The sequence below is a fragment of the Lontra canadensis genome, unplaced genomic scaffold, assembly GCF_010015895.1.
Source record: "Lontra canadensis isolate GAN:19392208 unplaced genomic scaffold, GSC_riverotter_1.0 scaffold37, whole genome shotgun sequence".
Taxonomy (NCBI): domain Eukaryota; kingdom Metazoa; phylum Chordata; class Mammalia; order Carnivora; family Mustelidae; genus Lontra; species Lontra canadensis.
In genome coordinates this window covers 8,965,548-8,989,255 of record NW_022631031.1, presented here as the reverse complement: position 1 = coordinate 8,989,255, position 23,708 = coordinate 8,965,548, and the positions used below count along the sequence as shown (strand labels likewise).

The window sequence follows — 23,708 nt, the reverse complement described above, 5'->3', positions numbered from 1 at the left end:
TTACCCTAATAAACATGTCTTGTGTAAAGAAGTGGAGTAGAGCCGGTCAGGGCTGACTGCATATGGTTGATTCACACAATGATAAGGGCTGAGGAGTCCTTTCCCACATACTGACGATGTAACTGCTTTCTAGTTTGTTATTATTTTTGATGAGATTCATTCTTCTAATCAGTCACACTTAGAAACTTCAGCTGACTGCCCTTCATTAGAGACAGAAAGTAGATCAGTGGTTGCCGAGGGCTGTGGGGGTACTGTGGAAGATGGGGAAATTGTATGACAGCGAAGGAATGAGGGGTTTCCTTTCGGAGTTATAAGAATGCTCTAAAGTTGATGACGATGATGGCTGCAAAACTCTGAATACGCTGAAAGCCACTGAACCGTAGAGTTTATATCAGTGAACTGTAGGACATGAGAGTTTTAACTCAATAAAGCTGTTTAAAAAAAAAAAAAGCCTGATTACTTAATTCAGTCCAGTCCATAAGAATTGCCATTAAAATAAGTCAACTCTTCCGTTGCCAAACATCCACAGAGATAAAAGAAAATAAAGAAATAAACCCTCTGCACTAATGAAAAAGAAAACAAACAAAAACCATATCCTGTAATGCTTTTAGCATCCTAAAGAAAACACAACGGCCACCAGGACGTTTCACATCAGGCCTCTGTACTCTGTGTACTCGGACCATCCTCTGGCTGAGATGTAGCAACTTAACTAGACCTTAGAACTTTTCCTTTGTCTTCAGGTATCCAATTCCCTCTTCTTTCTCTCTGTGCCATATTAGAGATGTATTTAGTTCAATAAATACAACAGCAAGAAGGGAACTAAGGTAAAATGATAAATGATAGCCAAGAAGGGAATTACTAAAATCTACCAAATTTCAGATAGGGAAGGGAAAATCAGTTATATGGGGAATCCAATTACCTCTGGGCTAAGTCAAGACACTAGCATTTGTCACGGTGTCAGGCAAAAGACACAGTATCTTTAACACTTACCAGACCGCTCAATAAGTTTTCTAAATAAACAAGGCAAAGAATGACAAAAAGCAGACATCCTGGTACAAAAAAACCTGTTTGTATTTGCCACTTATAATGTAATGCCTGTAATGTAAATGCCTGTCACATTTCCCCAGTGAAATTTCAAACCCCTTGAAGACAGAGAAGGTGGCTACTAGGTGCTCTTGACTCCCACCTTTCCACACCTGGAGCATTCAGCCAAGAGTTAGCAATTGCTTCCAGGGTACAGGATACAGTTATCTCTGAAACTCACTGTACTGAAGAGATTTTTTTTTTCCCTTTTTAGTAACACTGTTCTGGAGCAAACATTGTTTACCACGTGGAACAACAAAGTCTGTGTAATAAATGATTCTATAATGGATTGTTACCATTCTTTGAAGCCCCATGTCTAAGGTCTTTATCTTGGAGAAATGTACACTATAAAAAAGCCTTCGAAATCCACAGGCCGTTGGCTCATGAATGTATCTGGGCATGACTCGATGAGTGGGGATTTCACTGGACCCACCCAGACTGACACAGACGACAAGTCCAGCTTTGAAAACTTACTCAGAACTACATCTGTTTTAGAGGGAGCTTTTCATGTAACCACAAAGATGTTAATCATGGAAAGGGAGGGAATTATTTTGCTCTGCAACACGTCCTCCTATAGGTCATACACTCCAAAAATGAGACTCTAAGCGACTAAAATCTGATGATTAGTCACTAAGTACAATCCATAAGGTTACATGTAATTAGCTAAGATAAGTTACGGAGAGAACCAGGCAGATACATGAAAAAACATTCTCCGAGTTCAATGTGCTAGGATGCAATCAAGAAAAAAAATCTCTCACACACATTCACAGAGAAATACTCTATGCCACTTCTGAAGGTTCCTTAAGTAAGGAGGGAGGCTCCTCAGTTCCTAGGTTCCTTCTTTTTTTTTTTTATTTTTTTTTAAAGATTTTATTTACTTATTTGACAGAGAAATCACAAGCAGGCAGAGAGGCAGGCAGAGAGAGAGGAGGAAGCAGGCTCCCTGCTGAGCAGAGAGCCCGATGCGGGGCTCGATCCCAGGATTCTGAGATCATGACCTGAGCCGAAGGCAGCGGCTTAACCCACTGAGCCACCCAGGTGCCCTCCTAGGTTCCTTCTTTCCAAACAAGCCCACCAGCCCCTGCCCATGCCATCCCAAAATATTCTACACCCTTCTTCCTGACCACTTAGCTCCAAGTCCCAAGGGTCCTTCTTTGTAAGGCACACATACTCTTTTCCTTCTGTCCTTTGGTTCTGCTCAGTTCCTTCGGCTTCAAGTATTACCTGTCCTTCACTGGGAGCTAACCCTTTCTCTACACAGTTCAAGCAGATAACACTGCCGGGTCTTTCCTGGAGCTTGCTACCTCTCCATTTACTTCATGAGGGGGAGGGGGAGTGACTTCTCTGATGGGTGACCAGAGGAAGCACGAACGAGGTACTCCAGGCTTAGCAACTCCCTTCTTCCTCTACGGAGTGGGGCTGCCCTCTGAGTAGATGTGGTTTCCTCCGATCTTCATGCCATAGTGTGAGCGGCTCCTTCAGGCCCACAGAGATGCCTGTCCTGCCAGTGTGGCCTCTACTTACTTCTGGGCTTCGGGATCAGCCAAAATCCCTGCACTCCAACCTGATCTTTCCTAGTAATAAAGGTGATCTTTAAGTCTTACCTGCCAATTATTGTAGCCTATCTCTGAGTTTTTTTCCCCCCAGACCTTGGGAGTGTCTGAGAGGTACCACTATTGTGGTTTTTAATCAAAGGCTCTGACATCACTGATATATGTAAGTATATATTCATGTATGTAATTATACAAACTGATTAGATAGCTTAAACAAGTGACATGAGATGGTGTCCCATATCCCTGCCTGGACATAATTTTGGGTCGTGTCTCATAAGTCTTTACCCTCCAGGGCTTCACCACAATGCCCGAAGTACAGTAAAAATATGCTCAGATGGGTTCAATCATGAATGCATCATCCAATTAAGGATATAGAGAAGATTAAAAACAAAACTTAGGACTATAATACTTGTGAGTCCAGCTAATGCTTATGACTTTATTAATGCATTTTTGGTACCACTTAGCAGTGTTAAGCATAAAGTTAATATAGGCAGGGTGAATATAAAATTATTATACGCCAAACGCTATGATCCTACAGAGTAAATTTAATTGTACACTGAGCGAGAGAATAGAAGATAAGGCGTACACTGATTTTCTTCATCAAAACCTGTAAGATCTTATTTCAACCAAACCCTGTCATTCAATTTACAGCACAGCCAAGAGTGAATTTTATGTGATATATATCCAAATCTAATTTCCAAAGCAGTAATGGCAATCCACCCATAAGCCAAACTTACATTTCCTACAATCAACACTTTCATGTTATACATTACATTATCTCACTCTTACATAAAAAGCCTCGCATACATACAAAAATCTATCAGTGTGCTGTGTTTTTTGGGAAATAATGATTTGGTTGTCTAAATGTATGTTTTTGAGTGACCCACCATGAAAAAAAACTAAAAAAACTGAACTAATTATTAAATTAATTATAAATTTAATACATTAGTAATTACAATTTTGTCAAAATAAACACAGTATTTCAATAAAACTTTAGAGGTCAATTAATGTGATAAATTACTAATTTCTCTTCAATTTTATTTTTGGCACACAATCTGTTTTTTAACTGAAATACGCCTTTATGGAATGCTAACTGGATGCCAGAACTAACAAACATATGGTACTAACAAGCAGTCTTAAGACACAATAATAATTCTGGTAATGACTACTCAGAGAAAGCCCTCTCCAGTTTTCAAAGATGTGTCACACATTTTTTCTTTGACTCGCACTTTCCCCTTAAAACAACAGAATAGATGTCATCATACCCACTTTACAAATGGGAAAACTGAGGCTCAGAGAGCTTCAGTGGTATTCCTAAGGACTGGCAGGCTAGTACACCATTTCGGATTGCCAATTCCCATTCAGAGATTCAATAGTTATTGGGCACCTACCATGTAATAAACCCCACAATGATGCTGGGTTAGAGATGGTTCCTCGTCTCCCCGCCCCCCCCGCCCACCCGTCATCCTAATTGACACAGGACATGCATATGGCAGGTTCAATGTACTCTTAATTTTACATACAGATAAAAACAAAAATAACTCTGCAAATATTTCGCCAATAAGAGCAAAGGTAGGAAAGACTGCTTTAAACTTAATATAGATTAATCATTTACTTTAGAAATTAAAAATGTTTCATTGTTACTCCTCAATGCTCAAATTCAAATGATAGTGTTTCAATTAAAATCGAGATGTCAAATTAAAAATACCCTTTGGCATTTTTAAATAAAGCATTTAATCTTCTATCTAATGAATGAGAATCTAATCACATCAATTAGTCTACCTCATTCATGTACCAAAACGTCAAAATGTATCTAATGACACAAGCTGAGATTTATGCAGTCATAGGCACAGTGATGAGAATGTCACTGAAGAAGACCCTTTCTGAAGCTCAGGTCTAGGGTTTTACATATCTAAGGTCACAGACAGGCACCAGCACCACACTGTAGCTCTCCAGCCACAATTTTAATGGGAGGTTGCCTCTTCATAAGTGCAGTTGTCACAAAATGTCAAAATATGAGAGAGAAGACCCATGGTTTATCCTGAAAGGAAAAGGACTAGCACCCCTGTTGCTTTTTATCTATCTATCTCTGCCTATAAATGAATCAATGAGTCATAAATACATTTGGATTTCAGGGAGTTTTCCTTCTAGAAACTTTCCTTGCAAGAAAGACAAGCACTCATGATGTAGAGAAAGCCAACAAAGCAAAGTAAAATGGAAAGCAGGCGACTGAGTCAATCAGCCAGGGACGTGACCCCACAATCGTAGCCTCACTCTTGCTGATAAGCCGACAGAACACAGTAGAACATGTGCTCATTACAAATGAAACACAAACCCCCACCTCGCCCCTCCAGGGGTTATCAGTCTTCTGGAATTGAACAAGTAGAGAGGGGGTGCCTCTTCTGGAATTAACAAGTAGAGAGGGGTGTGTTTTATGGGTCCATCCCCTTCCACCACCTTCTTCCTCTGGAGGATTTTAACTCTATATTCGCCTTATACCTTTCTTGTCTTGAGACAAAGTGCATCTTATGTTTAAAAAAAAAAAAACTCCTAATAATTGCAGCATTATATCTTAGTAGTGCATATTTCTGTATCCACTTATAAGTTGTCTCTGATAATATCTGAATGCCAGGGTAGATCACTGTGATGCCAGTGTTATCACAAGCCCAAATTGAAGGATTCCACACAGTGCCTGAGGCCATGGCTTTCTTCTGGAAAATGAACACTGCTGCGCTACAGGCCCTGTTAGATGTGATAAAGGATAGGAAAAATGAGAACACACACAAGTCTTAATTTATATACATCACTGTCAGCTGCCCTTTAAAGACTACGCAGTTTTCTAAACCATGAGGTCCCAAATTGTCACAGAAATTGCACAGAATAGCTACAGAACGATGTTTCTACTTATGTATTTCTCTATTTGTGCTGGATTAATTAAAGTCTAAATCTTCTGTTCAACCTTCTCAACTTCTTTGGCTTATCATACACATACCAGATTTTGGCAACCCAGAAAAAGAAGACTCATTTACAAAATAATTTCACTCCAAGAGTTCCTCTTCAGACCTGTCACTAGGAACACGGAATGCACATTCTTATTAGAATGAGTAAATGAGGATTATTACATGCTTAAGACAGCTCATAATTTCTTAAAAGTTAAGCAACTTTGTGGGAAATAAAGAAACCAGTGAACATTTAAACCCTATGTGTTGTCTTCTGAAGTTTTCTTTGGTCTCTAATTTTACAGAAATATTTATGAAGTTGCCATCAGTGAAGAAACACCAGGACGACCATTTTCGGTTATTATCTCAGATATACATTTCCATGTTTCAAAACAGCCTGCATACACCATTAAAAAATTATAAAATATTATCTATTTTTATATCCTTAGTCATGTCCTCCTTGTTGAGGCAGGTAGTTCCAACCTCTTCATTTAAAAAAAAGTGCTGTTATGAATATCTGCACGGATTTTACACATTTTTCTCAATCACATGAAGTCATGATCTCATATCATAGAAAATATATCACCAGAGAAGATCTATTTATAAGACTGAGATCACTCGTCCTTCCCTCAGCTAACGAGAGCACGTGTGAGTGACAGAGCCGAAATGAGAAAACCCAACAGAGATGTTATATAATTAACAAGTGTAATGCCTCAGCACAGTTGTGGTTGTTCTTGTTGTCATTATAACATCAACAACCACGGCCACCACAATTTCCGGAGCATCTATCACATGCCAGGGGCTCTGCAAACATCACTCCCATCCTTGGCAATTTTCATAAAGTAGGGAAGGAGTCATCTTCCCATTTCAAGTAGGAAAAGAATTAAGGGGCTCATCTGAGGTGACATAATCTCCATCGGGGCCACACTGGTGACAGAAGCCTCCATCTCTTTGTTCTGCCCCAAACTGCCTCATTCTTAGAAAAAAGATCACTGGAAGTGACTACTGACCTGCTCAAGCCTATTCACTAAAGACCTGAAAGTTATTTTTATGTGAGACCATATAGGGAGACTTGTGTATGGCATCCTGTGTCTTCAGGGAGAGGTCCCAAGGCCGCCACCGCCACTGACCAAGGGACCAGTGAAAGTCTTGGAGCCAGCAGCCACCTTGATGCACCCGACTGCCTGACCCATGGGACAAGGAGACAATATTGTAGCTTGATGTCCTCAACCACCTCCTTTTTTTCTCTAAGCATTTCAGCTATTTTGAAGTCTGCTGGCAGGAGGCATTTTTCTCTACATCAGAATGTAAAATCATTCTAAATTTGACAGTAATTGAGCTCCATCGCGTCTTTCCATGTCTGATCAAAATAAAGCTTTGAGAGTCTACAGATAATTAAAATTTCAGGAAGTGTTTGGAGAAGCCTATTAATGTATTACATAATCATTCACCAGAGAAAAATAGGAATCTTTAAGATCACCGTTGAGCATGGGGAACTATTATTCTTTGGATTATTTTGTGTGAACAACACCAAATCCTAATGTTACACAAAGGCTAATAATGTCTTTGCTCAGAGGATTAGAATTAATTAATGACCTCTGCTTTGGACTTAAATGCTGTAAACATCGCTGTTGTTCTTGAAAACAAAGACTGCTCCTGCATCATTTTTCAGATAGAGAAACTGAAATTAAAGTACTATGGTAATATTTGCTGGATAAAACAAATGCCAAGATCAAAACTGCTAAAACTCTGAGTGGAGATTTATTATCCCCACTAATCCTTTTGCATTTCAAAGTTTATTTATTTTTACTATGCTCTTCTATGCTTGTCACTAGTTATTATGGCATAATTTTAAATTCATAAAAGAGAATGTAGAGTTAATAATATCACAAGCCTTAAAACAATATTCAAGTAATACTGATGAGGTTAGAAATGCATTTGTTATCTGAATATGTTCTTTGGATGAACCAAAAAAAAAAAAAATGGTAATCTAATGTTAGAGTTTTTAACTTGTCATGCCCCAGCCAATGAGGCCATGCACAAAGAACAAAGATTTAATTTTAAAACATCAATGAGTACTTTTAAAGGGACAACTCAAGTAAATCAAATGGTCATGTTCTCTTCAGTGTATTCAAATGATAAAAGTACAATTTCACAATATTCTGACTTCCCAGCACTCCTAAATTCTTACTTATGAAGCAGTATCTAAAGTTGAGAAACGGACCCATCTCTCCATGGCTTATTTGATGGAAACATGCCAATAATTATTTCTCACTGACTATAGTTAATGGCAACTTCTAAAAGGCCAAAGAAGGAATTTCTGGTGTAACTGCAGGTGGGGCCTGAGAATGTAAGAACGATAAGCACTGGTTACTTAAAAGCCTAGATTACTGTCTGTCAGGCATGTGTATATTTTGGATAGTCGGTGGACTGGCCTTGGTGACAGGTCAGGCATGAACAGTATAAAGGAGAGGAGCACCTTGGGCCTCTGGTGGTGGCATTAACTGAGACGGGAAACTCAGATGGAGGAAATAAACATAAGGGTGGGAAATAAACATAAGAAGAACTCAGTTTGGAAAATGTTGATGGTGGATGTGGGGCATGGAGGTAAAGAAGTCTGGTAGGTGGCTAAATTTAGGAATTAAGATCTCAGGAAGAAGGTTGAAAGTCATAAGCAAGATAGGGGTATGCAATCATTTTCTGCAAGGGCCAAGACAGTCAATACTTCAGGCTTTGCAGACCATACAATCTATCACAACTACTCAACTCTGCCTTTGCAGCATCAACACAGCCGTAAACAACAGCTGTCGAATGAGGGTTTCTGTTCTAATAAAACTTTATTTACAAAAAACAGGTGTCAGAATGTATTCATTTGGATGGTAGGTCACAGTTTGCCAACCTGAGTTGGAGGACAGTGAAGCCCTGGGACTGGATGTGATCACACAGGAAGAACATAGAGATGTAAGGCCAATTAGCATGATATGAATTTGAAAACATGTAATTCTCAATTTGTATTCAGTTAAGATATATTTTTGCTTTTATCCTTGATATGTGAAACAATGGCTAGCCCAGAGATATACCTATATAGCAGTAAGAAGTACAAGAAAAGCTACTAACCTAAAAAGAAAAGGGAATCTAAGGTATAAGTAAAAATAATGAACTCTTATATTTTATTTTGCCAGTGATACTATTTTTCCAAACATTTTTTAAAAGTTCAATAATCACATGAAATATGCTGAATTATTAAATGTATTTAATTATCAATCATTGCTAAAATGGAGTTAAAGTCAGTTTTAATTTTTCCAAAAGAATATGAACACTGGGATGAATTATTCCTATGCATGAAATGGATTTAGTATTTTGATATTAGAGAAAGGCCAGGAAGGTAGAGCAAGAGAAAATAAAATGATTAGGCTATATAAGGGCAAACAGCATTCATAACACTTAAATGTTTTTGCTTATTTCTATAGTTATTCCATAAAACTATAAATAGCTTTATAACTACGTCTTTAATAGTCATCAAAATCTTAAACGTATACTCCATTGCTAAAGGACTAAATAAATGTCTTTCTGTTTAACTAAAACTCATCCAAACATTCAAATACGCATTGGGTGCTACATTAATGCCAGGGATTAAATGACCAGTATTTACTGCACAAAAATTTAAGTGTAGCTCCTACTTAGCATTGCAAGTCGGGGTTTGCTTATTTGGGGCCCTTTAGATGGATGCCAAAGGGTCCTTGGCCAACTCTGGGGAGTCTCTAGACTGCCTGCAATTACATGCAAAACTTTCTGTGCATGTGTCCTTCTTCAGAGACAGTCCAGAATGGTCATTAAATTCCTGAAGGAGTCTATTACCTCTCCAGAGCTACACCGGGATCTGTAAACAGGTCCCTTTAAAACCCATTTATCTTACTTAAAAAGCCTAAATGGTTTTTTTCCCACTTCCTATTTTTGGAAAGAATAAAAGACTTGATTATTAGTCCAAATTAAGCAAGTAAGTTTTTGTGCTTCTGCCCCAGACCACTGGCATTAGATCCAAACTCAAAATTGTGTCCATTAGTAAGAAGCCAAGTTTCGTTCCCACTATTCACCCAGAGAAACTTACTCTTAACCCAGAATTTTTAAACAGCTCATTGTTTCCAGGGATCTGAGGCACCTTTTTATCAAGCTCAAAGACAGAAATCAATAAATACCCCAAGATCTGAGCACTTCTGAAATGCTGGACTATTAGTATACCTTATCTTTAAATTAATCTGCAGAGTTAATTCTATATAATAGGTGAAACAGAGCAGTACCAGAATGTTTTTCTTACAGGCTGATTTTTTTAAAGGCAAATTACAGCAAGTTGATGGCAAAATTAAGGTGAGAATTGAAAATCCTGCTATTATTCCATTTTAGCATCTCTTGGAAAAGTAACCTATTCTTTCCAGAACAGAATAAATTTCTCTCAAGAGTTAGATTTTTCAGAGGCTCTATAGCATTGAGCACACCTCCTTGCTAATTTAATTTTCTGCCTTTCCTCTGTTAATAGTTAAGACCAATTTGGAACAACTTTTCCATATTATTGAAAGTCAGGAGTGTGGTTAATGCTTTCAGGCCACTATGGTACAAAAGGTGACTCCTTCAAAGTGTAAAAGATGGTCCAAATCAAGCGGACTTTTCTAAGACAGGAAGTGGCAAAGGCCCTGAATTTCAAATCTATTTTCTGTCTACCTAACGTTATCCAACAAACATTATCTTTGATGACCACAGAACCCACACTTCCTTGGTTCGCCTGACATGAGGGCCCATAAAATTATATGCAGGCTCCTCAGTAGCTTCTTTGCTATCTAAAAGAAGACATTGATTCATACACGTTCCCATTTTTATCTGTTTTGTATAAACGAAGCAGACCTGTAGAAAAGACTGGATTCATTATCATATAAAATGCAGCCATTAGTGGAAAAGCGATATTCCCAGACACAACAAGATCAGACTCTGGCATCTGGGCTGGACCTGGGGGTTAAGAGGTAGACCGTTTCCAAAAAAAGAAAGCTTTCCTTTGGCAAGAGTTATTCCCAGGGGTAAATCAAATAACACTACCAAAAAAGGATGCCAGAACAAGTCATTGCTTGGGTCTACCATCACAGCAGAACAATCTATCCAACCGACCCTTTAATGTATGGATAACTCTTAAATGTGTTTCTCTCTCAGAATCTTTTGTAAGCTCCATCTTATGGTTGGAAAACTTGACAGGACTCACCTGCCTCAAATACCTATCACATTAACATACAGGAGATGTGTAATCACCATGCCAGCCAGATGCTACAACCAGGAAGCTAACACTGGCTAATTATAAAAAATACAAAGTTTAAAATACCATGGATTCTACAGCAAGGGAAGGTGACAGTCAGGTCTGCTTCCAGGCAGTAATGATGAAATGGTCTCAAAGATGAAAATGAGGGGAAGATCCAGAGAAGAAAGCAGATCAAGAACATTTGGGTGTTCTCTAATGGCCAGGTACTGCTCTGGGCACTGAGCATACATGGTGAAAAAAACAGACAAAGTCTCAGCTCACTTCCTGGTAGGTAAAGACTGACAAAAGACTAACAGCAAAGTATCAGTGGGGAAGTAAATTAAGGTGGTCAAGGATTAAGAAGTGAGAATATCTTGAGGGGTTCCTGAGCCATGGATACTTGGGAGGTCCTCTTTGAGCAGGTAACGTTTAAGGTGCAATCCGCTTGTCAAGAAGAAGCCATCCTCTATGCTTTCAACCTGGAAGAACTATCTTTGCTGGGAAAATTGGAGAGATGTGAATTAGTCTCACAATCCTGCATTTTTCCCCTGTTTTTGTGTTTGAAGCATACATAATTTTTAAACAGTAGAATATTGGTCAGATTACATAAAAAGATTATAAGACAAAGCAATTTGAAATCAGTCAACAATAAAATAATTTGACCCTGTCACTCCTGACAATTAACTGACAGTGTCTCAGTGCTCTGTAACAGTACCCACGCCCATCCCCAGTGCCACCAGCTGGCTTCGAGTCTGAGTGGCTATCTGCAGCCTATACCACACTCATACACTCAAGACGCAAATGTCTCCAGTTAAAGTAAACAGAAGTTCTTTCTTTAGCAGAGGCTCAAGAACATGCTCAACTGAAAATTAAACTTCCCTCGTCTTCTGCAAACATAGCCTGTTTGGCTTAATAACTGCCTAACAATACCTGAAATTGTATGTACACATTTGATGGCCTAAATACATTCAAATGTGGGAAAACAAATTTCCCACATTCATGTCTGGCAGTGTGCCCTCGTGCTATGGAGCATGTACAGAGCAATGGCAAAGCACGGTGTAAATGAAATAGCAAACCCTGGTTTACCATTCCTGAGTTTCTATATTTTCTGGCTGTCCCATTAGGAAATAATCAGTTTCACAGAATTCTCAGCCTTGGGGTCATTTCACTACATGAAGTTTTGGAAAGAGTTCTAATTTCTTGTCTTTTCCCCTGTTTTCTGATTCGTCATTGTTAAAAACCCCCAGCAGAGACAGGCTATCAGCATAACCTGTCTGGTGTCTGCAGAGACAGACACCTTCGTGTGTCTGCATGAGGCACACGAAGAAGGGCGGCCTCTGGCATGACTGAGCAACATGTCAACATCTGGAGAAACTATGGTTGTTCCCAGAGGTCCTCTGGGAACTCAGAACCATCATGTGTTACCAATTTGGATACAGGGTCAGCTAGCTAGTTGTGACACCTATCATTCCACTGATGACGAGTGTTGACTTGCTGAGCCCAGAGGGCTAAAGAAGAATGACTTTCCTAAACAGCTTCCTGGAGGGGTGTAAAGTTAATTTTCAAAGATAGGGAAGAAGGGTAGAATTAAAGAATATGAAGCTGATTATACTGGAGGAATGTCAAAAAGACTTTGGAGGACTTTGTTAAAGCTGTTTAGAAAACATAACAAATAACCTTAACCTAATGGTTAGAGTCCAAAGAGCCAACCCCCTCCTCTTCCAACAGGCCCTGTAGTGTGCTTCTCATGCCGGGCGGTTTGAGTTTCTGCCGAAGATAAGATCTCAACCTCACAGCAGCAATGTCTACAAGAGTCAAACTATGGAAGGAGCCGAGATGTCCTTCAACAGATGATGGATAAAGATGTGGTTCATATATACAATGGGATATTTCTCAGCCATCAGAAAGGATGAATACCCACTGTTTGCACTGACATGGTTGGAACTGGAAGGGATTATGCTGAGTGAAATAAGTCAAGCAGAGAAAGACAATTATCATATGGTTTCTCTCATATGTGAAACATGAGGAATAGCATGGAGGACCACAGGGGAAGGGAGGGAAATCTGAATGGGAAGAAATCAGAGAGGGAGACAAAGCGTGAGTGACTCTGGACTCCGGGAAACAAACTGAAGGGGGTGGGAAGATAGGGTAACCAGGTGATGGGTACTAAGGAGGGCAGGTGTTATGATGAGCACTGGGTGTTATACACAACTAATGAATCACTGAATACTACATCAAAAACTAATGATGTACTATATGTTGGTTAACTGAATTAAAAAAAAAAAAAATCTCAGCCTCAACACTCCAAAAAGTAACTCTTGGAATCTTCTTACTTTTGCCAAGTGAGTCATCTACTCATGAAAAGAACAGCAACTTTCTTGGGGCTTAATGGGAGAAACCCTTGAACATGGACATGCCACCCCACTGTATCAATGCCTAACACAGCGAGACAAAGAAAAACAAATGTGACCAGCAGTGAACAGTAACCACAGTGAACAGCTTTACATCCTTTCCTTTCTACTTCCTAGAACCCTCCTCTGAAGCGGCTCTCACTGTTGCTACCAGGAGAGATCAAACAGGGAAGAGCCAAAGGGGCAGTGTCTTAGAGATTTCTCCCAAAGCTCTGGAGGGGGGACTGGGGCCCTCTGGGAGCTACAGACCCAACAGGAGCACCCAGCTGCCCTCTGAAGCAGGTAGTGACGTTTCCAATTCCTAAACTCAAGGTGTGTCCTCAATGGTTCTGAACTTTCTAAGGAAACTGTGGTTACTGGTAGCTGACTTAATCATTGGAAATCTTTTCACAGAAAATCATGGACCACTGAAACTGGAAAAAGCTTTGTTTTTCATGCAAAAATAGTCCTCATTTCAACTACCCATTTTTTCTTTTGTTTTCTCTTTCCGTCCTCTTTAAAAAATATCAACAAGTTACTTTTAAAAGAAAAAAAGTCTTGATATATAGAAGATGATAGAAGTCAAGTGAATAACTTTATTTTATTTTAATGAACAAACACAATGACACTATAAACAAAATTTCAGTCCTTGAGAAGCTCAAGAACTCTACCTTGGGTCACCCAGCTGCTAGGAATAAATAATGAAACTAGCATCCAAGTCATCTGACTCCTCAGCCAGTTCTACCATGTAAAGATAAGAGAACTGATAGATAAAATTCCAGGAGCACCTTGGTGGCTCAGTCAGTTAAGAATCTGACTTGTTTTTTGGCTCAGGTCATGATTTCATAGGTCATGAGATCAAGCCCCGTGGCGGGCTTGGCACTCAGCTGCAAGTCTGCTTGAGATTCTCTCTGTCCCTTTCCCTCTGTCCCTCCCCTCACCCACATGTGCAGGCTGAGTAGGGAGCCTGATGGAGGGCTCAATCCCAGGACCCTGGGATCATGACCTGAGCCCCTGAGCCAAAGGCATATGCTTAACCAACTGAGCTACCCAGGTGCCCCACAGAGGTATCCTATCTTCTTAAAATACCACCAAGTAGACAAAAGTATTCCAAAATGAAGGAAGTATCCCCAAAAGGGAACACACTTGTGTTACCTGCTCTTTGGGGAGAAATACCCACGCTGTGGGATCCCTGCACTATGGGGCAACATTACAGGGTTGCAATCAACAGGCCTAGCACATCTTTCAGGAGCGAGCTGACAGACTTGGTGTCAACGAGGGGTTGTCGTTGAAGCTTTGATTCTATCCAGCCTGATGTTCCAATTTTAGTTACACTTCATTTAGGTTCATTTGCAAAGTGGCACCAAAAAAAAAAAAACAGAGGATGGAAGTTAACCATATGCTGAAATTTTCCTTTCACACTTGGGAGCACAGCAAATGCACTTTTTCAGGCTTATGAAGTAACCCTCCAGCATCATTGATTTTCGAGTCTTACAAAAGCTCCCCATATTGTGCCTTCACCACAGCCTTACGCTGCTATAACTCCTGTCAGACATCATCTTAGCTTTATGAATAAATAAAACTATGCTCTGGGGAAACATTGATTTAAGAGGAAAAATCAATACCCATCTAGCACGTGATAGACTTGAGCTTTAAGGCTACTTATCCCCAAAGTACAATGCAATAACTGAGTATAAAACCATACCTTTTGCACCCTAATAAAACGTAAGCGAGGGTAGGGGAAATTGGCAGGCAAATGCTTGCCTGTCATAGTTCCTTGTATCAGGATTTCCCTTTTCCTTTACGAAGTAGTTAGCAGATACTTCCAGAAGGGAGGAGGTAGGGAAGGAGAAAAAAGAGATGGATGAACCAATGGTACCAAAATCTTGATAGTGTGTGACTATGGATTGTGATTATATGAGAATTCACTGTATTATTAATTCTCCTATGTATGCAAGATTTCACATAAGAACATGAAAAGTATTTATGTTTGCTTGGAGAAAACTCTACAAAGCTGACAGCAGCCAAGATGCTGATAATGGTTCTCTTTGGCTAAGAGCCTCCCGTGGAAGCTTTTCTCCTTCCTAGGGAGTTCTGCATTTTCCAGTTTTCTGTAGTGAATATGTATCTTGCTTTTATAACTCAGAACACACACACACAATAACTGTAGCTAAGGACAGCAAAAAAAGAAAAAGATTAGAGAGACTGCCAAGGATTTGGTTGACTACTGGCCCAGAGAAAGCCAAGATTCACGACGTAACACATACTTTTATATTCAGCTCTTTCTTACTGCTCTTGGACATTTTTCAGGGCAGAAGCAGGTTGCTATTAAAATTGACTGGTTTTAAAAATAAAGCTAATAGCTACTGCTGCAATTAACCTCATCTTTGTGAGCCAAAGATGAAACAAGAGATAAAAGCTGGCTAAAGTCACTATTTCCTCAGCCCTGCTCTCACCCGACAAGCTAAACCTATTTTCACAGTGGAGACAGTTGTTCAAAGTCCTGACAGGCTTGTGGTAACCTCTGATTACAAAGCCAAGGCTTTTGTCTTCCTGCTCACAATTGGTTGGAATTAAAAATGAATTCCATTCTTTTTTCTCTAGCTCCTCAAAGATCCAGTCTATTGCTAACTGTGTTAACTGCAGTCTCTCAAGAAACACACTCATGTTGATTTGGATTAGGGCTCATGTCTCACCAAACAGTTACTGATGTTGTTCCTTCTCATTGCTTGTCTTTCTGATACATGGGAAGAACAAGTCTGGAAATTTAAAGCACTTTTTCCAAGTCAAAGGTGCATTAGAGGCCTGGAAATAGGTTGGGGTAATCTAAATTTTGAACCTCAAATTTAAGCACAGTGATGATGATGACTACTGTCATCACCCAAGCTGGTGAGGATATTGGCTGAATCTACTTCTAAGTTGGAAATGACACACAATTAAAATTCCAAAAGTATCTACAGGAGGGTCAGACATATATAAGTGGATAATTAAATACAGCACCATCAGAGACACAACTTAAGCACTGTGGAGGCCGAGTTATATCGGGGGATCAGGAGGGCTTCTCACAGGACATGGAAACTGAGGTGGATCTGGAAGGGTGCACTGGAATTTATCAAGGAAAAAAGGGGCAAGGGCATTCTCAGAAGTGAGAACAGCACGCACAAAGGCACGTGTGCCTGAAAGCCCACTGTGTGTTGGAATGTCCTGAGAAATTCGGTCTAAATGAAGCAGCGATGCTGAAGTGGGGAGAGGCAAGCAGTGCACGAGAAGGGTGCACAGAGCCAGTCGTGGAGTCCACACCAAAGTGTCTGGATCTATCCTCAAGGTTAAAGGGTGTACAGAAGTCACTGAGCAGGAAGCCACGTTCTAAATCGGGGAGCAAGGGACCTAAAATTGGTAGAGTTTTGGAAGAGACTTACGTTAGTTCTAGCAACAGACTGAAGCCTAGTCCTGAGGGCCAGAGCTAATGTAGTGATGGTAGGAGACAGAGGAGAGACTGGGAAGATATTTACAGTGAACATTTGTAGCAGCTGGCAGTTAATATTTGGCCTCATCAAGCCCCAGTCACTGTTCTTGGAATTTTCGTATATGATCTTAAATCCAGAATCTGGTGTGCACTGGATGCAGAGGGTGAAGCAATGTCAGGTTGGAGATTTCTGGCTTAAGTCACAGGGTCGACAGTGATGCCGTTAATTGAGATATTGATTCCAGGAGAAGGAATCCGTTAGAAGCAGAAGGTGAGCAGGTGGGCAAGGGGAAAATGTTTCACTGAATCCAGTATTAATTTTGAGAGCTGCCTGGGATACACAAGTGAAGATAACCAAAACATTGGGGTCAGGAATTTGGCAGAGAGCACACTGGAAATTTGGCAGGGGAAAAAAAAAAAATCCTCGGTTAAATTTAAGCAATCGGCCATGAACAAGAAAAGGAGCACACAATACAATGGCTTTCCAAAAACTCAAGACTGTGATTCCACTACAGAAACATCTGAGACCTATTCTAGAATATATAGATTGCTGAGTTAAATCTTAATGCCCCCTAACTGGAAAATGTTTCATTTCAGGCCCACAAATAAAATGAGTAAGGCAAGCAGCTAGGGGAAATGGAAGTGCATTAGAGAAAATATTTAATCCCCAAATTGAGATTTTTGTCAAATGTTGGGAGATCAGAGTGAGGCATTTTTGGAGTGTGGATAATCAAAGCTCTTAATGCACTGATTCTTTAGGCTAAGTTAACTAACAAAAGGCAGGCTGTTTTCCAGAATCTGTAGTCATATTTAGAAAGACCTCAGAGGGTAATCAAAATGACCCCGAAATCACTCCCTGTTCTTGTAAGAGGAAAGGGTTACTCTGAAAGAGAAAGAAATTCTCAGCAACTTAAAAGAAAGATTTAATTAAAAGACAGTGGCCTATTTTACTGGATTCATTCTGTAAAGAGATCGGGAACATTCAAGCCAGATGTACGCCTTTCTTTCTAGCCCCACAGAGGAATTGCATAATGATGTATAATGGATAGGGGTCAGTCAGGTCACAGTGTTTGAGGTTTGTAAATCTTTTAAATGGGTGAACATAGCACTTTGCAGCCCAGGATTCATTATAAAAATTGATAATCAAGTAGTAAGCTAACTGCTATAATTAAATCTAAAATATCTTTGTGTTAACTTGTCCTTCACTTAGGTTGGATGATTTTTTTCTGGATTCGGCTCTATTCGAAAATGACCCAAAGTCATTAAGGAAATTTGATACAACTTTATCATTAGCATATATGAGATTCCTTACACCACTGAGAACAGTAAACACAGCCTCACAACTTCGATTGTGGTGGCAGTGACAGTGGGGAACACCACAGCATCCTATTAATCTCTCCAACAAACCCTTAAGACGGTAACAGCGATTATCCTTATCTCAAAGTTGAGTAGAAAGACCGAGAGGGTAGGCATTTTGCCCAGTCTCCCACTGGCATTAGAAGGCAGAGCCAGGGTTGTGCCTGTCACCAATAGGAAATGCCGCACTACAGGAAGCATAACCATTGATGTCTCACAGTCTCTACGGCAAAAACCCCTGGTGCTGAATTTGGAACTGCACAGGCTAACACTCCTGAGATTTTTCAGTTTCAAAGCTGTGTCTAAGTTCTACAGTGCAGAGCCCCCAAATAATCATATCGATTCCCATACAAAGTTAAGCTAAAAGCAAGCTTGAATAAGCGAGAACATAGAATATATCAGATACGTGAATACCTTGAAATCACTCCTTCCCGGCTCTGAAGTTACACCCAACTGCTGAAATAAGAGAACGGCCTCGTGTTTTCTGGAAGGGAAACACAAGAAGAAACAATTTCAAAACTCTGAACTAAAAGAACATTACAATAGCTAAGGGTAAAATGATCACCTTTTCATTTACTTATTAGGGTTCTGAACAATAAGAAAAGCAACCGACAATTCTTTAATTAACCTTTAGTATTTTAATACTATGAAAAAGAATGTTGAAAAACAACGTTTAAACCTTTCACTTAAAATATTCACAGACCTATATATTTATCTGAAATTTATGTATGCAGAAAAGTGTAAATGACATCACATGTGCTCCCAATGATGAATAATTATGCCCAGGAGGTTTTAGACACGTTGCTGCATTCTGCCTTTCTCTCCGCAGACGCGGACAGTGACTGTGGGTTAGCACTGCACACCTCACACAGAGACCTTCTGAGGTCTGCAAGATACCATGGGTTAAAACAAAAAGGGCTGCATGTCCCAGATGACGATGGCCTTTTTAAGAGAAAGATAGCTGGAATAAAGTGGTACAGAACAGTGTGATAATTATTACAATATATTTAGGCATATTATTTTATTTTCATCTTGAAACGTGCTATATATTTGTTAGCATCATTTCTTACCTTAAAATAAAAACTATATTACTTATAAAGATCATTTCCTCTAAGAGGAAGGGTGATGCTATTTTGAGGAATGTAATCTCAAATCTGAAATTTTGTTTTTGTTGACTATGGATCTAGGAAGGCAACTTAAAATATGTTAAGTGGAAGAAAAAGGCAGGGGTCATGAAAGAATGGCCCAATAACTAGACTGAATATTCTCAGAAACAGTATCCACTGATGTAAACCGATGCAAATATTTTTCCTTTTTGGTAGTGTAAAAGAGAAAAGAAAGCCATTTCTTACGAAAAAAATGAAATGCAAGTGAATGCTAGAAAGAACAAAAAATAGTAAAATCGACAATAAAGCAAGGTGGTGTTTGCTCTGTGAACTGCCATATCAGGCTCTCCAGGGGCCACAAAGAGCTCCCCAACCCCTACTGCACCTCATGGAGCCTCCACCCACATAGTCTAAGAGCCTGAATATAAGCTCCAAGAGGAAAAAGGGCAGTAAATGGCAGGGGAGAGTAACACATCAGGGAGGCAGGGAAAAGGTAAAGATCACATTTACCAAATTTCAACAAAGAAAGGCAACGGAAATTCTTTCCTCTTTGCCTTTTGCTGGGAAATTCCCCATTCTGAATCACCAAGCATTACAGTTCAGCCATATCATGGGTTTTGGTAGGTTTCCTGAAAATTTATCATTTATAGAGCCAGGAAGGTGCATTTCAATCTCTAATCAACTGCGTCAGAAACAAGTGTTGGGAGTAGCACCTGTTTAGAAGTGGAGAACTATTTTGAGATTCTGCTACCTCTGTCTAACAAGCCTTACTGATAAACCTCTGTGCTATCTCAAAGCGAAGAGGAGAAGGCCCAGTTCCAGAGACCAAGTTACCAATATACATGATACAGAGACACAGGTAACAACAGACATATGTCCAGGTTGTGAAGAGACCAGAGAAAAGAAAGTGAGGGCTCCATGCATAGGACTCTCCAAAGCTCTTCGGATGAAACCCAAGCCACCTGGCACGGTGTGACGAGCTCCCCATCATGGCACCTGCCACCATGCCCAGCACCCTAGCGGAGCCTCCACCTCATCTCCCTAAGCTCCCATCCACAGTTCTCCCTGCCTCTGCCACACTGTCGGTTTATTGCCTTTTTGAGAGGTCGAACAACTCCTCTAGAAATGAGTATCTAGTATCATTTGTTTTTCAGCTGTAAACGATTTGTAATGTGCTTATTCAGAGTAGGTGGATGCTGGTCCCTGTCAGGGGTGGTCCACCAACTTAGACCCACAGCCTGTCACATCCTTCTCAATCTTGCCTGTCTCTCTGTCTCTCTCTCTCTCTCTCTCTCTCTCTTTTTTTTTTTTTTTAAAGATTTTATTTGATAGAGACACGGAGAAAGAGGGAACACAAGCAGGGGGGCTGGGAGAGGAAGAAGCAGGTTCTCCTGAGCAGGGAGCCTGATGTGGGGCTCGATCCCAGGACCTTGGGATCATGACCTGTGCTGAAGGCAGACGCTTAACAACTGAGCCACCCAGACACCCCCCAATCTTTCCCGTCTCTTATTTAGAGTCCAGTAGAGAAGTAAACTACAAAAAGCAGTGCAAAGTACAGAGCACTGGAATGTGGGGCTGGGAAATTCTTTGTTCTGAAGTGTTGGTGTTCCTCCACCCCTCAGCTGTGACGACCAAAAAGGTCTCTGGACTTTGGCAACTGTCCCCTGAATGGCAAAATCACTTCCTAGCTGAGAATCACTGGTCTCAATGAAAGATGACTTATTAAAGCATAGTAATATTTTTATCTTAACTTCCATACTTTGCAGAAAGACAACAAATTGGATGAGGACCAGCAGGAATGGCACGGGTGAGGGAAAAGAGAGGGAGGAAAGCACATATATTGAGCACCCTCTGTATTCTCGGCCCTAATACAAAACACACTCTGCTTTGGCTTCCTAAATCAAAGCTTGCTCAAAAACTTGGGAGGCAAGGATCTATGCTGGAAATGTTATTAAAAGCAAAACTCTTCAGAATGAAATTAAAATAAATATTTCTAGAACTTTCCACACTGATATGCTTTTCTTCACTTGCAATGGACCAACTGCCTGCATTTCTCATCCTTGAGAATGGGCAGCACTACACAGTCCCATGGAGAGTGCCTCCATTTGTGGCTTCATAAGACATTTCCTCTACCAACTTAAAGCCACGTATGTGGTTGTTTTCATAAGCATAGGCCCAAACGGCATCATATGCATGGCCAAAAATATCCTCTTTCCTAAACGCACAACGAAGTAGGCATAGTTAGCCTGTGGAATTGTCGAATGCTTTCATTACAGCTCTCTGTCAGGTCCCAAGTGAAGACAGCATGCTCTGTGGCCCAGAACAGGAGGGTTGGTTAAAGGCTCACGGGACTATTGACCTCCTTGAGCGTGTTTACTGAGAGAGGACAGGAATTCTTGGACAGAACTGGATATTGGTCATTTTCCCTCCTGATCCCGGAAGAGCCTGGCAGGCTCAACAACCTCTAAGACGTTCAGCAGAGTCAGGTCCAAAGGGGTCCCCAAACAAGGGTCTCCCATAGCCTTGTCTGTTTAGAAAGGATGACAGTGGCTTTTTAAATATCTATGTTGATATGTTGTTTTGTTATAATTGGCTTTTTCAGATTCTCTTCAAATATAATCACATCTTCCACTCTAATACATCTAATATCTGTTCAAATGCTTTATTTAAGGATAGTTTCCATGTGTTGGACACTATTCCTGGTGGTGTTTCCATACTGACCAAGGCAGACAAAATTCCCAGCCCTCATGGGGTGTCCTGGTAGGGGATGGGAGACAAACCAGCCACCTGGCAAAACAGTTATGAGAATTACTGAACAACTGAAGCTAGTCTGGGGCATGGGTACAGTCATGCATGCCCTTCAACGTGACCATCATGGTGGCACCATTGGGAGACTCAGAGAATGCTCAGTGCTCCCATGGCTCCTGCAGAGGAGACCACAGACATGGGCCCACATGCAGACATGGGGGTGAACCCAACAGATGAATGTGAGAAGCAATTTTATCAGCTGAAAGTAAAGAGGGGAAAGAAAACGGTGAAGGTTTCACAGAAGAGCAGAAAGTAGGGCTGAGTCCTCTGGGAGAGGGGAAGTGTGAATGAATGGACAAGGAAATCAGCAGTCTTAGGGATCCACTGAGGTAAAAACAAGACCTATTAGTGCAGGGGTACGTGTCCCTCTGGCCACATCAGCAGCACAGATGCAGATGTGGATGGGTAGAGAGATGAAGTAAGCAGGTGAGTAAAATGAGGAAAGAGAGAAAGAAGCAAAGAACCTGAGGGTAGAGCAAAGGAATGTTTGGAGGGAATGGAGAGAGAGAATGGCATCTAAGCGGGGTAACAGCGAAAGGAGAACCCGCGGGAGTGACAGTGGAAATTAGCAGGATTAATGGACTGTAGGTCCTGGCAGAGCCCCAAAATGCCTGAAAGTAAGGTGTGGGGTACAACTGAACACAAAGAGGTGGTGACTGGAGAACAGGATGATTGGAGGGAGAGTGGGCTAAACCCTCACTATTCAAAGTGTGGTCCCCCGACCAGTAACAGCACCAGCATCTGGGGACCTGGGTGAAACGCAGACTTTCAGATCTACTGAATCCGAATCTACATTTACCAGGTGACTCATGTGCACACTAAATTTGAGGGAGAACTGGCTTACGTCTGAGCCTGACCAGAAGCCACAGGCACCAGATAAAAAGGAGCTACTGAATCAGTTTCTGAGGTTAGGGACTTCCCTGGGGTTCTGCTCCCCCCCCCCCCTTTAAACGGCTCGTTTTGGCTTCCTGGGTTTCCATCTAGCTGCCTCGTGCGTGCCCTTGCTCCGTCCTGCCCTGCAGCCTTACAATATTGCTGGCAGGCTTTAGATTCCATTTACCAAAGAATGCAGCCCCTCTGAGCGCCTCATTCACATTCCCGCCCTTGCTTTAAGCAAATGACATCCCCCTGCTGCCTGAGACCAGGTTCCAGCTAGCCCCCTCTGCTCTCACTGGCCTTCGAGGTAGCAAACTGATACTTAGCACCCTCCATCCAGCCTGAATAATTCCACATGTCTACGCAGACCCATTACTAGGCACTGATGCAAAATATACCGTATTGGCAAAACATATAATATGGCTTTTCAAAGCTCCAGCTTCCTGCTATTGTAATTACTCAGGATTTTGTGTCTCCTTTAAATATGAGCAGACTGCCTTCACTCTTTATAGTTAATTTCATAAAACAAAGAAAACAACAGCTGTACACGACACTGCAGGATGAAAGATGAGGTTGAGCCTAATTAATGTGGGCTCTGCTTCAATAACAGCTTTATTCCTGATAAACAGAGTGTGACATTTTCATTAACCCAGATACAAACTCCCATACAAACACTCACAGGTGAAATAATATAACAATTCCAAATTTAGAATCTCTCACTATTCTCTTTTAGTCCCAAATGATCCCAGAAGCTGTCACTTGCAGTAGTTTTATTTTGGTGAGTAAAAATGACCGCTTATGAATCCTACTACTTGCAGATGCTGTGCTACACATCCCGTACAACCTCATCTCA

The 23,708-nt window shown here is 40.7% G+C and overlaps 1 protein-coding gene across 4 annotated transcripts in view; it reads right to left on the bottom strand.

Moving 5' to 3' along the window:
- Nucleotides 1-23,708, bottom strand: part of PAG1 (phosphoprotein membrane anchor with glycosphingolipid microdomains 1) — a 128,012-nt gene that overhangs the window by 65,060 nt on the left and 39,244 nt on the right. For 2 of the 4 annotated variants that reach the window (XM_032869122.1, XM_032869127.1), the window contains exon 2: nucleotides 18,480-18,549. The exons of 1 other annotated variant lie outside the window; for it this stretch is intronic. The gene's annotated coding sequence lies outside the window, so the exon portion shown is untranslated. Of the gene's footprint in view, nucleotides 1-10,937; nucleotides 11,111-18,479; nucleotides 18,550-23,708 lie in introns of those variants that run through there. One more of the 4 variants, XM_032869123.1, reaches the window with a different exon arrangement.